This window comes from Malus sylvestris, chromosome 13 (assembly GCF_916048215.2).
Source record: "Malus sylvestris chromosome 13, drMalSylv7.2, whole genome shotgun sequence".
In the NCBI taxonomy this organism is placed as follows: Eukaryota; Viridiplantae; Streptophyta; class Magnoliopsida; order Rosales; family Rosaceae; genus Malus; species Malus sylvestris.
Window position 1 is genome coordinate 19260405 of NC_062272.1, and position 16585 is coordinate 19276989.

Genomic DNA, 16585 nt, shown 5'->3' on the forward strand with positions numbered 1-16585 from the left:
TTTAGAGTTCGGCATTCTGACGGCCGAATCACATTCACCATCAAGACATACATCTCTTTTGAGTATTTGTGTCCATATAGTTTGGTGCCAGTTCGACGTGCCTATACTCTTACGAATATAATCACCATGACCGAACCTGAAGGTCGAGATGTGTTCCTTCCTCGACCGCAGTGGCAAGATCAAAAAGTCAGCAGCGTGCCCAACGCCACATGAACACATTTTACTCCCTGGCCGAGCTTGGCCGACGAGTTGGCACACCCCACACACAACCGAAAGACGTAGTTAGCTCATTAGTTACTCGGCCTGCGCGCCACGTAGGCTTGGTAGTTTTTTAAGGTCAACACATACTTATGTTGTCAGATCTCTGATAACATGACGCAAGATTCATTAAAAAATTAATGTCTATATGGAGGGTTAGATGACATGTATTACGAATAATTAACGTGCTATTGACTAGTTAAACTATATTGTGGTTTTTTTTTTAACCTGCGAAATTTGCTAATGACCCGTTGTATTTTCCTTGTCATCTTTGATTACATGTTCTTTCAACATTTATTCTTTGAAACATGTTTATGCCTTAAAGCATGAAAATATTAAAAGCTTTTCGATAACATGACTCGATCAGTTTGAATGCTTTTTTGGCACAGCCTAAGAAAAATACCAAAAGCTTTTCGGCCTCCGAAATGGCAGACATGTCATGACGAAGCCACAGATCGTCGAAGTCCCAAATGTATTTTTTTTTGGGATAAGTGGCCCAATCACAACTCTAAGATCATCAAATAGTTCCCCATATAAATACCCCGTCATATGAAATAATTGGTTTCGGTGTTCCTCTATTTTTCAAGAACATTCTCCGCTCCTTTGGCGCTGCACTTCCTGCATTCAATCTCATTCATGGCTGCTGCATCAGGTAAAGTTTCAGACTTTGAGATATCGTCGCCTCCCCAGTTCTCGAGTCTCCCGCCTTTCAAATCCAAATTATTACTGGGTTTTGTTTGTCGCTAACTATTTTAGAATCTTGAAGAACAAGGAACGAACGACGGCTTAAATTTTGAAGAAAATTCCTTTCTTTTGCGTTTCGAGAGTGAATCATCAAAATATGCACAGTTTTTTGGGGGATTTTTGAATAATCATGAAAATTAATAGCACCCCATCTATTGAAAATTAAAATTTATTGGATTATTTTTTTAATTTTGGGATAAATTTAAACGCGATATAATGGGAAGAAGATGGATTAAGCTATCGGCATTTTGTTTGTATAGTGTGAGTAAGGGTGAGAGTGATTAATGGTATTTCAGATATGTACTTCTGCACAATAATTGGGGAATGAAATTGATCCCCCTTTGCTAATGTAACGACTAACTATTTATAATGTACTACCGCAAATTCACATAAGTTATCAAGTACAATTACTCTAACTATTTATAATGTACTACTGCAAATTCGCGTAAGTTATGCATAAATTTATGGACAACAACATCATATACCAATATTGGAGTGAATTGTTTGATTGCACCATTGTATTTGTTTCGAGATAGTTTGCCCTCGTAATTTACACTTCAGCAAGAATGTTATATCGCAATTTCAATTTTTTTTTCTAATATATCTATTAATTTTGTAATCTGATTTGTTCCATTTTAAGTGAGTCCAGCGGCTTTCAAATCAGGGGCGGATTATCGGAAGCAGATGGAATTGGAGGAAGCGCATAAAGCTGGGCTAGCGCCAGCTGAAGTGGATGAAGATGGGAAAGAGATTAATCTTCATATTCCTTAATAAATGTCAAATGCGCCTTGGTATCTTAAGATTATTAGACGGGTAAGCTAACATTCTAAGATCCGTAAAAACCCCTTTCCCATAGTTACATGTCAATGCGACATATGCTTAGGGTCTTTTCTTTCTATTTCTGTGTAGAATTTGAAACATCAAAGGAAATGGAAATCAGATCCAAATTATACAAAATCCTGGTATGACAGAGGTGCAAAGACTTTTCCGGGTGAATAGTACCGGAAGGGAGCATGTGAAAAGTATGGATCATGCATTGCTTATAATATTGGTTCCTGATCTTTTGTCCTGCTATCGTACCACATTTATTGGAAGCAAGCAACTTTGTGTCAATCAACTTTGTGTCAATCTTCTTTGTCTTTGTGCTATCAACTTTGTGTCAACTCCTTAATTCAAGGAGCTTGTCTTCCCTAAACCATTTTGTCGGTTGTCTTCCCTAAACCACCTTTGTGGCGTAAATCAAGGAGTCAATCTCCTTAATATATTGCTATATTGTAATGATATAATGATGAAAATACAAAACATACTTTGAAAATCAACATGGTATCAGAGCAGGAAATCTAACCTGCTTCTGCTGTACTATTATCCAAGCGTGTTCAATCTTCAAAATGACTGAAGACAATTCGTTAGGATCAGAAGTTGAAAGTTCACATGTGATTTCCTCCATGAATGTGCATGAGGTGGATGTCAAACCAAATCAAAGATTAAGCTCGGTCGTGTTGAATGAGTTTAATTACTTGCCTTGGTCGAGAGCAGTGTCTCTGGCTCTAGGTGGAAGGTCCAAGTTAGGGTTCATAAATGGAAGCATCAAAGTACCTGATGCTTACTCACCAACCTATGAATCCTAGCTTAGCAAGGATCAGCTAGTTATGTCATGGCTTCTGAATTCCATGGAACGAAAATTAGTTGAAATATTCAGTTACTCTAAATCTTCATACCAGCTATGGGAGGTGGTCAAGGAAATGTATGGCAGCCAGAACAATGTTGCAAGGGTTTTTCAATTAAAGAAGGACATCTCCGATCTGTAACAAGACGGCAAGCCGTTTGTGCAACTCCTAGGAAGCATGAAAAGCATGTGGAATGAGTTGAAATTTATCGCCCTCATACAACCGAAGCAGCACTGCTACGAAAAAGAGCAGAAGAAGACAAGATATTTCAACTCTTGTCCAGTCTTGATTCAACATATGAAGATCTACGATGTCACATACTCATGAACACTGAACTTCCTTCCTTCACCAGTGTATGTGCAACAATCCAACGTGAAGAAGTAAGGAGGAAAGTCATGAACATGGGTATAATGGCCAGTGTACTTGAGGCTAGGGCATATCTAACCAACGAGAGAAAGTACAAAGGAAAGCATCCGAACTTGAAGTGTCCACATTGCAACAACATAGGTCATGTTAAAGACACATGCTGGATTTTACACCCAGAATTAAAGCCTGACTTTATGAAGGACAACAAGGGTTTACAAAGGGTGCATCGTACTACACACTGAGCAAATCATGCGTCTGCCTCCACCTCTAATGGGTCTGATCCATTCAAGAACTTCACAGCGAATCCAGCTGAACTCATGAATGAGTTTATGTCGTACCTTCAAGGCAAGAAAGGAGGGGCTGGAATTGACCATGCAAATAGCATAGAAGAAGGGAACACGACGGCATTGCTCGGCAAGTTTGCGAGTTTCTTGGTAGACACGAAACCCATACCCCAAGAGAACATGCAAGGTATCATGAAAGCCTTTAAAACTACTCTTAAACTAAATATTTGCACAATTTTTGGGTTGTAGATTCGGGTGCCACAGATCATATGGCTAACCATGTGTCTAAGTCTCAAAAGTTTGAAAAATTCACTAGTCCTTCCCAAGTTTCAATTGCAAATGGTGAGAGTGTAAAGGTTTTAGGAAAGGAAAAAAAATAAAATTAATGTCAGATGAAATTGAATCAATGGCTTTGTATGTACCTTCCTTCCTATTTCAATTTCTATCTATGGGAAAGATCACAAATACCTTGAATTGCTTAGCTATATTTTCTCCTCACAATGTCATCTTTCAGGACTGTGCCACCAAGAAGACGATTGGTGAAGGGTTTTATTTAAAAGGTCTCTATTACATATCAAAAAGCAATCCCAGAGGGTTCCAAGTCAAGTTCAATCCCATTCAAGATAATCAATTGTGGCATCAACGTATAGCTCACCCTTCTCCACCCATTTTGTCAACCTTATTTCCAAACTTAGGGAAGGATGCTATTTCATGTGAAACATGCCACTTGTTTAAGGCCACTAGATTATCTTTTAACTCTTCCTTGTCCAGGGCTAGTAAGTGTTTTGAACTATTCCTTTAGATGTATGGGGACCAACTAGTGAATCTTTTGATGGTTATAAGTATTTTGTGATCTTTGTTGATGATTTCTCTTGAGTCACATGGTTATATCTTCTAAAGTCTAAGAATGAAGTTATGGAAGTATTTAAGGACTTTCATAACCTTGTTAATAACCATTTCTCTTCTCAAATTCAAACCTTAAGGTCTGATAATGGCACCGAATATATGTCCCATATCATGAAACAATATTTAAGCACTCATGGCATCATGCATCAAACAAGTTGTGTTGTCACACCTCAACAAAATGGTGTAGCCAAACGCAAAAACCATGACTTACTTGAAAAAACAAGAGCATTAATGCTACAAATGAATGTACCAAAGAAATTTTGGTTCCAAGGGGTTATGGCAGCTGCTTATATCATCAATAGATTACCTACACGAGTCTTGGATTTCAAGTCTCCCCTAGAGGTCATGAAAGGAAGTAAAATTGATCTCTCACACCTTCAAGTTTTTGGCTACATCTGTTTTGTGCATATACAATGTCATCACCGAGATAAATTGGATCCTAGAGTTGTTAAATGTATTTTTCTTGGTTATTCATCTACACAAAAGGGATATAAGTGCTATAATCCTCAACTAAGGAGATTGATTGTGTCCAAAGATGTTCGATTCCATGAAACTAATCCTTTTTTCAGCAAGTCACATGAAATCACAAGTCAAGGGGATGACATCTTGGATGTGTTCCCACTACCAAGAATCGAACTTGAGGCTCCTCAACAACAAGATGTCAGTCATGTCAACATTGATGCATCTCTCAATGAAAGTAGCAATGAAGGGTCTCACTCTGATGATACACGGCATGAAGATGGTGATAATCAAGATGACCCTCACAATATGGTCCAAAATGTGAACGAGTGTGAGACAACTCTTCCTACTCCTCGACGCAATCCAATGTGTGTTAGGAAAACTCCTACAAGACTTTGTCATCTACAAATCCACACATCCCATCTCTCAATGTGTGTCGTACAAGAGAGTGACACCAGCCTATGTTGCATTCCTAAGCACCATATCAAGTTACAAGGAGCCTCAGAATTTCCATGAGGCCAACAACCAAGAGGTTTGGAAGGAAGCAATGCAAGAAGAACTTAAAGCTCTAGATCAACACAACACCTGGAGTATTACCAAACTTCCCATAGGCAAGAAAGCCGTGGGTTGCAAATGGATTTATAAACTTAAATTCAAGTTAGATGGATCAATTGAGAGGCATAAAGCAAGATTGGTAGCCCGGGGATTCACTCAAACATACGAGGTGGATTACAAAGAAACGTTTGCACCTGTTGCCAAAATGAACACCTTGAGAGTGCTATTGTCTGTGGCAGTAAACAAGGGGTGGTCCATGTACCAAATGGATGTAAAGAATGCATTCTTGCACAGACATCTCAAAGAAGAGGTCTATATGAAATTGCCACCAGGGCATCCTCAAAGCAATGAACTGAATTTAGTGTGCAAATTGTACAAAACCATTTATGGCCTGAAACAGTCTCCACGAGCTTGGTATGCCAAACTAAGCTCAGTTCTCACTAGTGTTGGTTTCATAAGCAGCAATGTCGATTCATCATTATTTGTTCGCACAAGAGTTGTGGGCAAATTGGTTGTGCTGATCTATGTTGATGATCTGATAATTACGGGTGATAATGTTGACGAGATCCTCAACCTCAAACAGTCCCTCAGATAAAGCTTTGCAATTAAAGACCTTAGGATATTGAAGTACTTCCTTGGTATAGAAGTGGCAACCTCGTACAAGGGGCTGTTTCTTAACAAAAAAAAGTATGTCTTGGATTTGCTCAAGGAAGCCAACATGAGTGATGCTAAACCAGCCATTACTCCTCTAGACAGCAAGCACAAACCTAGCTTGAAGGGCACGCCACTCATGGATATCAGCCATTATCAGCGATTGGTGGGTAAGTTAATCTACTTAACAATCACTAGACTCGACATCACATATTCTGTAAGTCTTGTGAGCCAATTCATGCAATCCCCGACTCTTGAGTATTTGACCCTTGTTAAAAGGATCTTACGCTACTTAAAAGGATCAGTGGGTCGTGGAATCCTTATGCAGAAGAATGACAACACATAAATCATGGGATATTGCGATGCTGATTGGGCGGGGAATGCCATCGATCGCAAGTCCACAACTGGCTACTGTACCTTTGTCGGTGGAAACTTAGTCACATAGAAAAGTAAGAAGCAAACTGTTATCGCCAGGTCAAGTGCCGAAGTTGAGTATCGTGCCATGACTTCAACTGCGCGTGAGTTGATTTGACTTAAGGGGCTTCTGTGCGATTTAGGTGTTCCTACAACTCTTCCTATATCCTTATTTTGTGACAATCAGGTAGCCATGCATATAGCATTAAACCCAGTGTTTCACGAGCCGACGAAACACATTGAAGTTGACTGCCATTACGTTCGGGAACAGGTGCAGTTGCAGGTGATTCAGACACACTATAAAAGAAGCTTCGACAACTGGCCGACATCTTCACAAAGCGTTTGGCTTCTCATCAGTTTCAGCGACTTCTGTCCAAGCTTGGATCCATAAACCTCTTGGATCCAGCTTGAAGGGGCGTATTGGAAGCAAGCAACTTTGTGTCAATCAACTTTGTGTCAATCTCCTTTATCTTTGTGCTATCAACTTTGTGTCAACTCCTTAATTCAAAGAGCTTGTCTTCCCTAAACCATTTTGTCGGTTGTTTTCCCTAAGCCACCTTTGTGGCGTAAATCAAGGAGTCAATCTCCTTATATATTGTTGTACAATTGTAATGATATCATGATGAAAATACAAAACATACTTTGAAAATCAACAATATTTTTGTTCGCTAATCGTGTAGTGGGAGTTTAATGACAATGTCTTTTCATTGGGATGTCAATGTATGCATAGCTAATAATTCAGAAAGTGCTTTTGATATAGGAAATGACCAGATTTCTGATGGTGTTATGATCTCACAAGATTCGTATATCCACTCATCAAAACTGGTTTGTTAGTTGATCAAAGAATTTAGATACATTTGCTTAATATTTCAATAATTTATAAGGGTACCATGAGTTTTGTCTGGAAACAATACTCGGTGGTTAAATTGTCGAATGCCTATAAACAAGTTTTGAACTGGTTGTGCATCGGCCCTAAAATTATATAATAATGTTAGTAACAAAAGATTGTATATCTTATTTTTACTTTTTTTTTGGGACATGATACATATTTTAGCTTATGAAAGAAAAATTTAAACTCTTCTTACTATATTTTGTGTTAGATTTATGTTTTATATATTGCCTGGGATTTTCGTACTTTTCTTTTGATAGTATGGGGCCATCATGCATACCACAAAGTTGTGCATGGAGAGGCCTAGAAAAAAAGAAGCAAGATGGGCAAACATGCACATTGCACCTGATGAAAAAATAGAGAGTTATGAGCTGGATTATGATGGAAAACGGGATCGATGGAATGGTTTTGATGCAGCAACTTATGCTCGTATCATTGAGAGATACAAAGCTAGAATGATGTACCTGATGGAGTTGCAAATAAAAAAGTTGGAGGAGAAAAATATTAAGCTGATTGGGGAAGGGGAGATTAGTGAAGATAATGAGGATGACGATGTTCTGAAGGTAGATGAGGCCAAGGTTGATGAAAGCAAACAGATGGATTTTGTAAAGGTTAAGAAGCGTGTTTGCATGATGTTGAATTGTAATCTTGTCTTGGCTCAAAACAATGGATCCAGCCCATGTTGAAATAGGCAACATAAGCACAATGGATGATTCATGCAAATGCTAGAGAATTCTAGAAAAACCATGTATGTTGAATGCATGCATAAAGTATCTATGGTCTTTTGTAGAAAGACCTCGAATCTTGTAAAATTGTGTGGACATTAGGAAAAGCTAGAAAGATCTAGAAATAAGGAAAGTTAACAAACCTTGCCTATAAATAAGTGAGGTGCTAAGCTATGTGATGTAACAACCAAGAGAGCAAGTAGTGAGAAGTGAGAGTGCCAAGTGAGAAGTGAGAAGAAGTAACAAAGCTTCTAAGAGTGTTTGAGTGTTTCCTCTTGTACTAAGTTTGTGAGTGAATAAAAATCTTGTGTAATACTTTGAGTATTCTTTCTTTCTCTTGCCTATCAATTCCACTGCATTACATTCTTCTTTGTGAGATAAACATCTCCAAAGTAGTGAAGTCTTTTTAAACCCCAACAAAGTGGTATCAAAGCTATGGCGAGCAACGCTATGGTAGCCTTCCAACTTCCAGTTCTCGATAACAACAACTTTGATAATTGGAGTATCAAAATGAAGGTCCTTTTGGGAGCACATGATGTATTGAAAGTCATGGAGAAAGGCTACACTGAGCTAAAAGATGAAGCTACTCAGTCCCAACCCCAGAATGAGAGTTTGAAATTTTCAAGAAAAAGAGACAAGAAGGCTCTCTACCTCATCTACCAAGCATTAGATGACAATGGTTTTGAGAAGGTCTCGAGTGCAACCTGAAGGGAAAATAATGAGATTTATGTGGGATTTCTAGTGACTAGCATGCATATACAATTCAAAATTCATATACATACGCAACAGAAGCATGTTATCACATAATATCAAAGCTATAGTCATGCAAATCCCCTTCAAGAAGCATAGATTTATATTTGAGGCATCTAAGAAATTATTGAAGAACAAAGTGAAGGTATAGTTTTATACCTCTTGATCTAGACTTGAGACCAAGGATGGACCACCTTCAAGTTCTTTGCTCTTGGAACTCCTTGAACCTAGCCTCCCTCCTTGCCTCCTCCACTTTGCTAGAATGAGTGCTCCTTGGTTCTCCTTTAGTCTCCAAGATTGAAGACCTCCAAAGATCCACACCCACTAGTGTAGTGAGATGGATGGAGGAATAACCAAAGGGTGAGAAGATGATTAGCTAAACCCTTTTTGGTGGCCGGCCTTGTGTGTGTTTTAGAGAGAGATGTTTTTATGCTTTTGTGAAAAATGAGCACACAAAACCCTAATGAACTTTTCACTATAAAGTTCCTTTTATATCTCAAAGAAAACTAGCCAACCACTTGACTTCCTCTCTCTCCCTTTCCCTCCATTTGGCCGGCCCCTTTAGTGTTGTTTGGGCTTTGGGCTTTTATTATTTCAAGTCATCCTATGCTTAAATAAAAGCCCAATGGGTTTGGGCTTAATGGCCCAAATGAACCCGAACTTTTCTTTAAGCCCAAAACGATCTTTTATCGCTTTTATGATTTCTTTAGACTTTCTAATTAATCACAACACTTAATTAATCCAATTAATTATTTCCATCATCCATTAGTTGTCTCACTACAAGAGTGTATCGGTGTACAATCATTTTAGGTTCTAATTAGCAAGGCAGTAAGGTGATTGGCACCAATCCAATTGATTATATTTAATCCAATCACTTAGTGAATTAAAACTTACTTTTAATTCTCCTTCTTCTTTGACGACTACTTATTTAGTCATCTAGAAGAACTCACAAGCCATGAGTGACATCTAACAATATATCATGGCTACCCAAGCTAATGTAGAATTTATTCGGAGAACCTATTCAGTTGGAATTACAATGTAATTCGATCATTCTCTAAAACAATACTCTCAATCACACTATTAGGGTATGGATATATTATGTCAAACCCCTAATGTGATTATTCTGTGTTATATGATTCAATTGAGTCGTATACGAACGCTTTCCTTTATTACGCTCGATACTTCGGCCGAAGATTCCCGAATCATATCTTAGAGTATTCATCCTCTCATAATGAGGATTAGAGATCCCTTGTTGCACATTTACTTGCCTCCATGGCTAAGTGGCTTAACCCTAACTATGCCGTGGACACCCGCGAATGGAGTGACTTTGACATAATCAAAGATCAAGGACTTAACCACAAGACAACTATGATGCCTCAGGTCAAAGGACTACTTACATTATTCCAACTATTAGAGTTACTTGCTTGACATGTGAGTAGACCTCCATGCAAGTACTCTCGTTCGATTGTGTTCAGTGAACTCATTCCCTTAATGAGCACCTACATACCTGTCTTAGTGTCACTACACGAATGGGATGTGACTTTCCATCTTTCCAATTGAAGGGGACACAGTATGTACTGGTCTTTACATTGTCAGTATCTCTCTGACAATCATATGACCAGAAACCTTTTGGACATGATGGTTATGTGAAGAATGTCTCTGTAGTCTAACATCATTAGATTACTTCTTCCATTGATCCATTGTCCATGGATTCATTATTTAGGACATATATCGTTTATTGAGATAGTCCTAATTAGTATCTTTGCCTTTTGATGTATAAGAGTCATCTATACACACATTCATTGTCCTGAAAGGTTTCTTCCAAAGATTGATTTCCAGGGCATATTTCCAACAATCTCCCACTTGCACTAAAGTCAATCACTAGTGTATCTCATAGATGCTAGTTGAGTGAACTTATGCTTACAGGTTAACTTGGTTATGTATTAATCCTTTTTATTTAAAAGGGATTTACTTATCAAATGTTTCTAAAACGTTTGAAAATGTCTATTTCTTGTGTTCAAATACTTTGATGAGACCTTGATTCCATGGCTTGAGCTATCACCCCATTACGTCGTAGTGTCCAACTAACAACCTTATGGTTTGGATTCAATCATTGGTTCTATAAGAACCCCTTCTATTCAAAACACCTTTTGAAGCAGTTTCTAAAACAATATATCACCATATATTTCGTTTGTCTACTTTATACATACTTTGCTCCAACCTTGAGACCATTGTAGTACAATACTAACAATACATTCATATGATTAGTACTTCATCCATTATGAAGTTCCATTTGTTAAAATGGGTTATTTTCACTTTGGTTAATAACCTAAGTGAATGCACGCTTCCAGAGTCCTACTCTGATGTTCCTTTCTTAAAGGCAATAATACTCTATCAGTTGCTATGGTTCTGATCCTGGGCTATAGTAATATCTTAAAGTGACAACCCCTGTGGTTTTTCACCTTTGGATATCATCTCACAAGTCCATACATGTGTCCCTTTTGTGATTTTATGACACATTCATTATAAGGGTTATGAAAGTGATTTTCTATCATATAGGAAAACACCTTCTCAAATCTTCAACATTTGAGATTTAATTTCCCCATTAAACATTCTTGAGATAGCCTTGCTATATCATTAAGTCCAATTTCAAGTCTATACTTCAAAATTGACTGTGTCACAATTTTGTCATTTTTGAGTAACATCTATGTTTTATCAAGTCTAGCAAATAGACTTCATTCATATCTTGTTGCTCAAATTATGATGTCACTCCCACTGGCCTTGTTGTAACTTAGCATTCATTCAAAAATTCACACTTATATTTTCTTGATTTGAATGCATATTGCTCCCACTAACTTGTCTTGGATCTATTGACAATCATTGAGATCCATTAGCTTATTTGATGATGTCTCAACAATTTTGGGACTATCAACAACTCTAGCTAACACAAGTTATTTAAACGAACATACACAAAAGAATTCCTTCTCAAGTAATTCCATTTGAAATGTGTGACTTGTTTTATCAAGTCTATTCATTTAAATTATATGGTGTCATACACCATACTTCAAGTTTTAGTCATACTAAGACCTTTAATGTAGTCATATAAGAATTATCCAAGTCTTTAGTGGAAGCATGGCTCCTACTAAGGATATAGAAACTCAACCATTCCTTCTAGGTGGTTGATATAATTCTTTATCGAAACTACATAGAGCGTTATAGTTACAAGAGGTGTCAAATTTGGATTGTCTTGTTGTTAAACCATTTGTTGTGACTCATTTTGAAACTATTCCCTTTTGTTTCATCAATTTGTCCATATGCTTTGTTATTAGCTTGTTCTCATAAAAGAGAATGGTGGACAACTCCCAACATATAACCATTTTATGCTAGGTTGACGAAACCAACATTCATAGACTATTCTTTAAAATGTTTACACAACATAGAATTTTAACGTTTTGAAGAGCTTGAGTCTTTTAACAATTAAAATTACAAACTCTTAATAATAGTGAAGTACTATTATTCTTTAGACAACTATAAACCAATCATATTCAAGTTTATATCCTATTTCTCGCCTCCCACTATTTCTCATGACTTTAATGAGAAATTCACTTCATACATTCAAAATGTATAAACGTGGAGTATACGAGTAGAGGACATTGTGGGGTAGCTTTCAAACCTTTCAAGCTCATTTGTTTCAATCTCCACTAAGTCGATGTCTTGCTATTAAGTGACTAAAGTCTTTAAACATTTCATAGATTTAGACACATCATTCTTGGTTTAATCACTAACACACTTGTCTTTATAAAACGATTTTAAGAATGCCCAATTAGTTGTTCAAAACTACTAATTGAATCAAGAGTGATCTTGATTATTGTGGTTAAGTGATAACCATATAAGAAACGTTTTTCTTTATTATTTATATCATTATAATGTGATCTTCCAGGAATCTCTAGACCCTTTTCAATTCATATAGAACTCATATGTAGACAATTGGAACCAAATCTAAAGATTCATTGTATCCTTCTATGTCCTACATGTGAGATCTATCCATAATTGATAAGTCTAAAGTTTGGATATCGCATTACATAAGTGATATAAATCTTGTATCTCAACAAGGATACAACAAGACAATATTCAATTCATAACACTACTTTAAGGAAATAATATATTAGAAGGCATTCATCACATTACATTGATATGATAATTCAAACATTCATAATGTTTAATACAAAAAGAATTAGCTCTATACATTTAGAGACTAATTATATACCTTCATTTAGGCACCAATAGTGGTCTTCCATCATATGAAGCCACATTATAAGTTCTTAACAAAATAAGAAAGTTTAAAGACTATCTTTAAGTGCCTAACAAACTTCCTAAGTAGTTAGCAAAAATATGGTGGCCGAACCCTTCTCCAACCTTTTCCTTGCTTGTTCATCTTCTACTTGGCTCCTCCACCTATATACAATTATATAAGTGATTAGCTCTTTATATCAAATATAAATATTTAGAAGATCTAACAATTAGAATTGAAGATAAGAACATAAACCATACCTTGTGGCTTGTCCTTTAGAGTTGCAAGGCATAACCTGCAATTCCTCTTCCAATGCCCCTCATTTCCACAGTGGTGGCAAGTCCCCTTGGGCTCCTTTGCCTTCTTTTTCCTCACTCCTCCTTGCGGCTTGGGAGTGGGTGACTTCTACTCCTTCCCTTTGCCTTTGCCTTGCGGCTTGGCCTTGGAAGAAGATGGCTTGTTGTAGGCTACTGCAGCAGTCCCTACAACGTTCTCTTTCTTCATAGTCTTCTCAGCGGTTACTAACATGTTTAGTAACTCAGAGAGAGTGCTATCCATCTTGTTCATATTGTAGTTCATAACGAACTGTGAGAACGAATCAGAAAGAGAAGCCAAGATGAAGTCCTGGGCCAATTCCCCGTCAAGTGGAGTCCCTAGGTTCTCCAGTTGTTCAATGAGTCCAATCATCTTCAGTACATGTTGATGCACTGGAGCTCCATTGACCATCTTGGTCTTCACAAGTTCACTGACAGTGCTAAAGCGACGGTTGCGCGTCCCTTCACCATATAACTCCGTAAGATGGAGTATGATGGAAGATGCACTATCCATGCCCTCGTGCTGTCTCTATAGCTCCTCATTTATGGAAGCCAACAGATAGCACTTGGCTTGTGTATCATCCTCAACGTGCTTGTCATACTTAGCACGTTCATCCTCAGTGGCCTCAGGGCCAAGGGGTATGTGAGGTGGAGCCTTGTCTAGTACGTAAACAATCTTCTCCAAGGTTAGGAGAATCTTGACATTACGAAACCATGATGGGAAATTGTGCCCCTCTAGGCAATGTTTGTCGAGTATTTTCGTGAGTATGCTTACAACCATATCTAAATACATAAACAATAAAATAAATTAGTTTGATTGTTGATTAAGTCAAACGATTCCGGTCTTTAAACCGAATAACATCACCCACCATTTTTGGCAAATTCCATATCCCTCAAGATGGAATCCGGGAGATTTCAATGAAAGCTCCTAGCGGGTTATGGGAGGCTCACTATTACCAAGCCCACCTCACGATGATACGATGTTGGCTAGCAAAAATAATAATGAGAGGGTATGACTACCCATTCACAACAACCTCTTGTGATTACCCATCTATTTGGCCTCTAGAGAACAATGCCTCACAATGATATGATGTTGGCACCATTTCTCTTAGTTAAGTTTTGTCCCACCATGCCAGTTTAGATAGGGGTTCAAGTATGACCTCACGATGATCTGATGTTGGCCACACTCGTTGCCTACCTTAACCACATCAAATGTTTAAATAGACTCCTCCTGAGTATAAGCACGCACTTTGCACTCCCCCATGATAGGGTGAAGGCGGTGTACGAGTCATAAACGATTGGAGCCTACCATGGTGGAAGGCCACGAAGAAGTGTTCAAAGCACCTCTCCGCTTTCAACTTAATATTGGATATTGGTTGAGGGATTTTAAGGTCTCATCATTTTATTTATTTAATCACATTAAAATAAATTGTGTCCTATTATAACTACTAGTCCAAAGTTAATGAAATTAGTAGCATATGATATCCCCACTATTCGTTTTCATAAAACAAATCAATATCAAAACATTTTTCAAAATATTGGAGATATATATAACTACTAATTGTATTCATTATAGTTTAGTAGTGTATGATACTCCCACTATTTGTTTTGAGAAAAACAAATCAATATCAAAAACGAATTTTTCAAATATTGGAAGTAACTACTACTACTATGGTTTTTGCATTCCTTTGAAATTGGACTTTATAGTTATCTTAGGCTCTTTGGATGACCATGGACTTATTGAGTTAATTCAATAACGAGCCAACATTGTTGAATAAGATCTAGGGAAGGTTGTGTCGTTTTAATTACGTGCTTTCAATCCAATTAAAACATTTTTCATTGAGCTATTAGAAATGAAAGATAATCATTCATTGCTAATTAGGGCGTTGGACCCAATTAATCTTTAATCTCATGACAAAACCCTCTTTTAATCATGCCACCTTACCAATAGTTAAAGAAACTCTAGTCTAGTACTAGAGGGAATCAACTAATTGAAAGAGATTAAGAAGTAATAAGAATTACAAACCGATTTGTACAAATTCCTACAAATTACATATACTAAGAGGGAGAGAAAGATTAATGTCTATCATGACAAGGTCTAATTGAAACAGTAATTAAAACACATTCCCAAGGTTCAAACAATTTGAGTTTAGCGCCCTTTCTCATAGCTCAATTATCGTTTAAGGCATAAGTCCATAGTCAACCATTTTCTAACTACTTAATCACATTAAATAATTAATTGGAATGCAACATGAACATTTAGATTTAATGCCTATGGGCATAATAGTATTATGAGTTTAAACAACTAACATAATTAAAATAAATTTTTTTAACTTGTTAGTTAGATGGGGCCTAATATGCAAATATGAAAAGTTAAGGGTCAAACCGTAAATACTTGAAAGTAATTATCAACTTTTCAAAAATTACAAAATAGCCCCACAAGTGGATAAATCCACTAGGGTGGCCGGCCATGTTAATGGGGATGGGAGGTTTCTTACACATGCATTAAATCAAATGAAAGTAGATATAACCCTAGATATTTCTTGCCACTTGATAAGCTTTAAGGACTTTAGAGTAATGGTGATGGAAATTCTCCTAGTCAAGTCTAGGATTTAATAAATTTTTGGGAAGGCTATGGATGGTAAGTATATCATCCAAAACCATAAAACAATTTATGAACACAAAACAAAACCATTTTCACCAAAAACAAAACCATGAACACCAAGAACAAAACCATGAACACAATTTCAAGATTTGTACATTCTTGGTGATTTTTCAAACCCAAAAACAAAAGGGACAAGATCTAGATTTTCTAGCTTTAAAAAGATGTGTGAGTGTCTTACAATAAAACACAAACACAAGCCAAAACCTCCCCCCAAAACCGTGCCCTACCCTATGGTACTTTAGCCCCAAATTTTGTTCCAAAACTCATTCTTCATTCATGTATCCAAAACACTTTTTGCATACATATCTTTTTCAACTCTTGATTCACATTTTTCAACACTTTGAATGAAGAAATAATATGTAAAACATAAAATTAAAACCCATATGCATAAAATCCAAAAGGACACATCAAATATAAACCTTTGGCTCTGATACCACTTGAAGGGAAAATAATGAGATTTATGTGGGATTTCTAGTGACTAGCATGCATATACAATTCAAAATTCATATACATACGCAACGGAAGCATGTTATCACATAATATCAAAGCTATAGTCATGCAAATCCCCTTCAAGAAGCATAGGTTTATATTTGATGCATCTAAGAAATTATTGAAGAACAAAGTGAAGGTATAGTTTTATACCTCTT

The 16585-nt window shown here is 37.0% G+C and overlaps 1 pseudogene; it reads left to right on the forward strand.

Annotated features, from left to right (window-relative positions):
• The first annotated feature begins 894 nt into the window (after window positions 1-894).
• Window positions 895-16585, forward strand: part of LOC126596271 (pre-mRNA-splicing factor SLU7-A-like) — a 29216-nt pseudogene continuing 13525 nt past the window's right edge.